The sequence below is a fragment of the Notolabrus celidotus genome, chromosome 9 (genome assembly GCF_009762535.1).
Source record: "Notolabrus celidotus isolate fNotCel1 chromosome 9, fNotCel1.pri, whole genome shotgun sequence".
In the NCBI taxonomy this organism is placed as follows: Eukaryota; Metazoa; Chordata; class Actinopteri; order Labriformes; family Labridae; genus Notolabrus; species Notolabrus celidotus.
This window is the reverse complement of record NC_048280.1, coordinates 8,075,790-8,083,009: the sequence shown is the minus strand read 5'-3', so window position 1 is coordinate 8,083,009 and position 7,220 is coordinate 8,075,790.

The following is a 7,220-nucleotide window of genomic DNA, read 5'->3' as shown; positions in this document are numbered from 1 at the left end:
AATTAGATCACGTGCTTTATGAAAAAAGTCATATGAGACACACTAGCATCATAACCTAATACAATTTGTGTGGATAAGGGGTGATATTCTAGTGTGGTTATTCTATGCCACACTAGAGCATCCCACTGTAACACACCCTGACTGGTTGTTTATTAAGTCTGGAACAACAATGTCATCTGTCTCAGGCAGTTTGGGACTTTTTACCGTGGAAAAGCAGCTTCCTTAATGCACATGGATAGACAGTGAATTAAACACGGCCTCTCCCCCTACACTGAGACTAACAGGCCTATTTATTATTCATGTCGTAATCGGAAGGCATCTACGGAGCCTTTAAATTAATGAGAAAATGTGATCGACCAACACTGAGGCCACTGCTGTCTCCCAGAACTCTTTGAAATTGAGTTTGAAAGACACGAAAGGGAAAAAACCTCACTACAGCCGGGCTGTGAAATTGACTTGGATGGGAAAACTTGGCAAAATGAATCAGGTAGCGTATATAGGACCACCATTAAGACTCTGCAATGACTTTGGTCAGGGACTCTAAACACTTTATTGCTACTGTTGGTGTTTACTCAGAATTTCTCGTCATGGTGTACTGACTTAATTCAATTACTTTCCACAGGTCTTCATCGACCATTGAATATATTTTCTGGTAGTTTTACTACCTTCAGTTTTTTGTGATTTTTGGAAACGAGCATCCAATATCTTGTGGGAAGATCAAATACTGACTTTGTATTTGTCTGGCTGGTAATCATGCAGCAGCTTTTTGTTAAGCCTAACAAATCTAGAAACAGAGAAATAACCTTGCTAAATCCAAAATTAACATAGTCTGTACAAAAAAAAATTATAAAAGCATCAGGTTGTGGTTATAGAATTGGTCTTGTTGTTAACTTTTTGTTGTGAGTGCAGATACCAATTGTGTGTTCATTTGCCTTTAAACAGAATCATGCTTGTAGTGTCCCCTTGTTTTCAACCATAATGCTCATTCAAGCTAATGAGCTGCTGGCTTTATCTCATTATTTAGTGGACAGTATGAGATAGGTATTAGTCTTGTTTAACCCTTGGCAAGGAAAGGATAGAAGCATTATCATCAGCAGTGTTGCTGAAATATGTGTGGTATAAATAATTTCAACTGCATCTTAAAGTCTACATCCCAGAATAAGTAAAATAATTTTATTAGTTTGAAGTTTTAGAAAAGGAATTAAGCAATAAGTTCTTTTTTTTTTCACATTATATTTGCATGATATGAAGCCATACATGTTAGCTGGTTGGCTTAAGGCTGATTTATACTTCTGCGTCGCCCCTACGCAGCAGGGGCTGACCCGGACATGAGCACGACATACTTGTGCGTCGGTGTGTCTGTGTCGCGCAGCAATTTTCCGCCGAAACGCGAGGGCAGTGTGGTCTCTCTGATAGCCAGCCGCCTGCTTCCGGTCCCGCTACGATCTCTGTTTACTTTTCCACAGAGATTCTGAGCGTGTTATGTTAATCTACAGCTGATACATGTTGCTGTTTATCATACAGACATGATTACATGAAGAATGGAGAGGAGGAGATGAAATACACGGCCGATGTGCGGCAATTTCCGGGATCCCGGAAGTGCTGTAAATGCGGGAAAGACAATGCTGCTGAGCGGACCAATCACAGGGCTTGAGGTCAGCGTCGGCTCTACGGGGAGTTACATTTTGAAGGAGGTGCACGTCAGCTACGCGGACCGCCGGCGTTAGGTACGCCGTTGATTCGATGCAGAAGTATAAATCAGCCTTTAGCGTAAACATATCAACATCAAAAGCTAGCTAGCCAGATTCCGTCCTGAGGTAACAAAATAAACTCAAACACAGCTACACCTGTCGACTCATTTGTCTCATCTTCACAAAAACTGAAGTTTAACAGCAACAATTAGCAGTGTTATGGTTGATTATGTGCCTGAATTTTCCTGTGTCTGTGTGATAAATCAGAACTAAGCTAGCTGGAAAAGCGGAAATAGCCTGGTGATGTCTTAAAATGAGCTCAAACACATTCATCCAGTCTGTTCTGTGTACCTCCATCACTGTCTGGTTTGGCTCTGCAACCAAACTAGACAAACACAGACTGCAGCGGACTATAAGGACTGCAGAGAAAATCATCGGTGTCGACCTGCCCCCCATCCAGGACTTGTACCGGTCCCGGGCCAGGAAACGGGCAGGGAGCATTACCGCTGACCCCTCACACCCTGGACACAAATTCTTCAAACTCCTCCCCTCCGGCAGGCGCTACAGATCACTGTGCGCCAAAACAACCCGCCATAAGAACAGTTTCTTCCCCCAGGCTGTCACTCTGATGAACACTAAACCATAACAGTGTCATACCTGTCAGATAAATACTCTCTGTAAATATACATGTAGATATACAATGCAACAATTCTCAAGCAGAATTCCATATTTCTATTTTTTGTATTATTTAACTTCTATTTTATAATGTAAAACTACCTCTGCAACTCACCACTGCACTTTATCATATTATTTTAGCCTGTACATATTAGTCAAGCTATTTGTTGTTTCTTTGTATTTATAGCTAAGGTTATTGTTATTATATTTTCATTTTATTTTTTATTGTAGTTCTTATTCTTATTCCTATTCTTATGCCTTGTACAAAGAGAGCACAGTTTACCAAAGTCAAATTCCTTGTGTGTTCAAGCATACTTGGCGAATAAAGCTGATTCTGATTCTGATTCTGATTCTGATTCTGATTCATTAAATCATTTGTTGCTGTTATTACAGAAACAAATGTTGAAAAGTAACAGTTATCATGGCTGTTTCGGTGCTGTACTTATTTTTCTGACTTTCTTTTACTAGAACAGAACCAAGCTAGCTTTGTTTTGAATTTCTTTTCAGCCATTTTGCTAACAGTAGCTAACCAGGTGCTAGCAGTGGCTCAAAATTTGGTGAGTCATGAAACTGTTTTATAATACAAAAACAATTAAGTTTAGAAACAATTTTCAGTTTCATGATTTGTTAAGAACTACAATTTGTGTTACCATCTTCTCTTAGAACCATTCTAGTAGAGCCAAGCCGTTCTTTGAACCAGGCTGTAAACCAGGGGTGCATCTCGCTCGGCTGGAAGTGAAGCTTCCAGCAAAGCGTCTGCCCCCTAGTGGCTGGCTGCAGTATAGGTCAAAAACTCCATCTCCCCCATTCATTTGAATGGGGCTGCAGTCACACTTTAAAAAGTAAATACACGTCATACGAATGTTTCTCACATCCATATGCTGTGGTGATATGTAGTTATTATTTGACTGTTTAGTGTTCAAGGCCTCTTTTTTCTGAAAAGTTCCTTTTTCGTTAGTTTTTAGAGTTTAAAAAACGAGATTTTCCTTCCGGGTTTGCTTTGATTCACAGCCGCCATAGAGGGAAACTTCAACGGACACACAGCGTCTGGTTACGCTACGCTGTAGGGCAGAGCTCGTTACCGTGGCTTCGCAGGCTCTGGCTGCACAATGGCAGCGCCCAGGATCGGGATTTTTTGGCTTCAGAACCGTACAACAGGAAGACGCTGTCCATTTTTATTTACAGTCTATGCTGTAAACATGTTTATTAATGCTGCAAAGATCGTCTTTTTTGAATTGGTGTGTATGTGGTTTCCGGTGTTTCTGCAGCCAGCCTCAAGCGGATTCTCGATGAATTGTATTTTATAACACTTCCGCATGGGCTTCATATTTTGAGACCGGAGGTTGCCACTTGCTTAGAACAGAACCAGGCTAACTGCACCTCCTTGTTTTAAGCTTTGATGCTAATCTACACTAACCAGCTGTGGACGGATGAGAGACTATCTTGGCGTGAGTAAGTATTTAACAGTATTGCGTTTAACACCGTCAATATAGTGATGTGATTGTCGATTTGTCTTGATAGCAGGCATACATAATGAACGGTATTTACTTTAACTGACTTTAAAGAGTGCAACATGCTTAGTTTACGTCCAAGTTTTCAGTTCGAATCGTAGGTGTATTGGGCAAAAGTTGTAACGTCACTAGAGAATACGTTTATCCGGATTAAGATGCCTAAATAAGCCTCCCACAGCGTTATACTGCACGCCGTAATTGCAGCATTAATCATCTCCATATGGTCTTAACTTAAATATCATAATAAGATTAATGTGTCCTCGTGACCCATGTCTTAATCACAATATTCTTAATCACATTAAGTCTGAAATGTTGGTGGGCCACTTAAACACAATCTCAGTTCTCTTGACAGAATCCTAATGGAAAAATTCTTCATTATGGACCTCATTATAGACTTTAAATATGTATGCAAACAGACACCAATGAAAGGTCTGATTGACAAAGGTCTATACCAGCGGAGGATGACTCACTGAGGCTGAACTCTTTCCTCCTCACAGCTGAGCAGCTGCCTTTGTGATCCTTGCCCCTCCGCTCAGCTTCTTTGTGACTCAGCTGTGAGTGTCAGTGCTATCATCCCACAGGCACCTCAAGCCTGCTGCGTGTACTCGTGTCTCATCAGGTAGTAATGCCATTATAATTTATAACTATTAAGCTCTCTTACCGCCTTTAATCCTTGTTTTTATGTTTGATCTCCCATCTTTTTACCAAGCCGTCTTTGTGCCTCCTCTTATATCTGTTAAACTATTCATATAAAACTCTAACTTTACGACTGAGCTCTCTGAATTTTTGACTCCTGCCTTTTTTTCTGCATGTTTTGACATGGTCTTCAGTCTGAACCCAGTAGTGCAACTTCTTGACACTGTGTAGACATTCCTCTTCACAGGACTTTGACAGTCCTCAAAAAGATCAAGAACAAATGCCTCTGTTATATTGCACAATGAACATATTGGAAAGCAGATGCTGGCGGCATAAAACAATGAAAACCAGTATTATCCTTTTGCTTTTCAAACTCGCAGGTAGGTATTCATCCATTCTCTGAAAGATTGTCTCCATTTCTGCTTACTGTTAACATCTTATCTGTAACTTCAGTGAAGAATGGGTTCATTGAAATATGGATGTGATATCTCAAGTGCTCCAGATTGCTTTGTTTCCTCCTTGTGGAATGTAATTATGAGTCAACTCAGAACACACTTCGACAATAACCACCTCTCTTCTCAGCTACATGTTTATAGGGATAATTCCCAGAGGTGTGAATCTCTCTGCAGCAGACGAGCCGCTCCTCTAAGCTTTTGATATCGGCCCTGCTGAGCGATTTGTGGGGGAATCTCTGCTCTCTTCAGCAATATGAGGCACAGGCCTGTGCGTTCATACACAGCATGTTTGTGTGTTTGTGCACACATGCTTGTGTTTGTTTGTTCAGGCGAGAATCAAGAGCTGCTATATCTTTAAATCCCTTTGACTTATGAGGATGGGTAATCGGCCCACCAAAAAGCAGTTGTCAAATAATCCAATTGCCAGTTGAGTTTCCCAGAACTTCTTTTCACATGTATCCCTCCAAATGTTATTGGATTTGTCCTGGTGTATCTTGTCAATAAAGTGCATGTGCTGTTGTCATGTGTACCAATCATGTGTTGCTGCATATTCCAGGATTTTCAGGGAATAGCTCCATTTCCAACTTTTTCTTTTATTATCTAAATAATTCAGATATTCCACGCATTTCAAAGCCTCCATTGTTTTCTAGCACAACAACCCCCTAAACAAGCACCTTTTTTATGACTGTGCAAAGCTTATGTGTTGAAGATGTAAAGTTTCTTTACTGAATTTAAATGAATAGAAGAAGTTCAACATACTTTCATTCCAGTGCTTGTCTTGAGAAACGTATCCTCAAGCAGGTTTCACTTTCGCCAAATCTTACAGCTTCAAATCTTTGACTATTGGCTGTGAGAAAGAGGAGAAGTATGTTATTTGCATTTATGAGGTCAAAGTTTCCAATTAAGACAAATATAAAATATTGTAAATTATTTTAACATATTCCCACTTAATCCCCAAAGAAAAAGAGGGTCCAGTTTTAATTAAAGTCAGCAGACTGCAGGTGGATCTGCAAGTTTAGAGATGTTTTTTAGTTTTTTTGGCCCCCAGCTGTCCCGTTGAAACACCAGGAGATCTGGCTTCAAAAGGCTCCTTTGTGGTTCCTGAGCTTGGGAAGCCTTTGAAGGAGAAGAACTGGGCTTTTAAACAAGGTGTATGCAAGTGGAAACGTGCATCAGCCATTCACTTTCAGCTGAGATGAGTGCAAACCGCTCGCCTCTGGTGAGATTGCTCTCCTCACTTTATCTCCTCTGCTATGCTGCAGATATTCCCCGCTGCCTATCTCAAAGCAATCACACCAACAAGGGTTCAGATGTGGCCTGTTTGTGTCTCATCTTATCTGAATACCTTGCACAGTGTTGAAACACTGGATTCTACTCTGATTCCAATCTGGTGTTATGGGTCTCACATGGCTTAAGGCAGAACCCCCTACAAAACTAACTAAAGTGCACTGCACTTAGAGTATTTTCTCGTCTGTCTGAGTATCTGTCTATCCATATCCAGAGTGCAAACCATGACTAAAGGGACAAGGAGTATCTATTTGTAAAGCTTCCAACTTAATTCTTAGATATTTAATGATTCCTGCAACATGAGAACTTGGTATTTATTGGTTTGATGACTTTTGCTATGAAGAAACCACCAGATTTCTAACCTCTACATTTAGTCAGCTTCACAACATCAGCACCACTTTTAATGTCATCAAACATGACATTGTGTACCAAGCTGAGGCTAAGAAAATTCTGTACAAGGTCAAGGTGAGAGAAAAACTTTGCTGAGAGATTCAGCAGATATAAGTCCAACAGAATGAAGTGTGCATAATAACATACCTTTGTAAACCCCAATGGAAACATGGGGTACTTATCTCCATGGGAGATTTATATATAATTGATAGGTGATTGAGTGGGATTACATTACTAACTTAAATAAGGCACTTTCCTGTTTGTACCATGAAGAGAGTCATTATGCTCATTTTCAGGCTCTCTATTGTTCCTCTGATACGTCTGTAATACCTTAACATGATTTACAACTTCAAAAACTCTTTACCTCTGGCTGATTTCTTTGAAAATCAAAATGTATTGTGCTTTCTGAAACGCTTTATATGAGCTACTGTTTCTTTGCCTCTCTACAAGCCTTTTTATGATTGGTCAGTTCTCAGGAAGCTTCCTCCACTGTTGCCATGCTACAAAGTTGTCATAAATTGACCAAAGCTTCTGTATGTGAAATTACAAATTTCCAAAATCCGACTTAGAAAGTT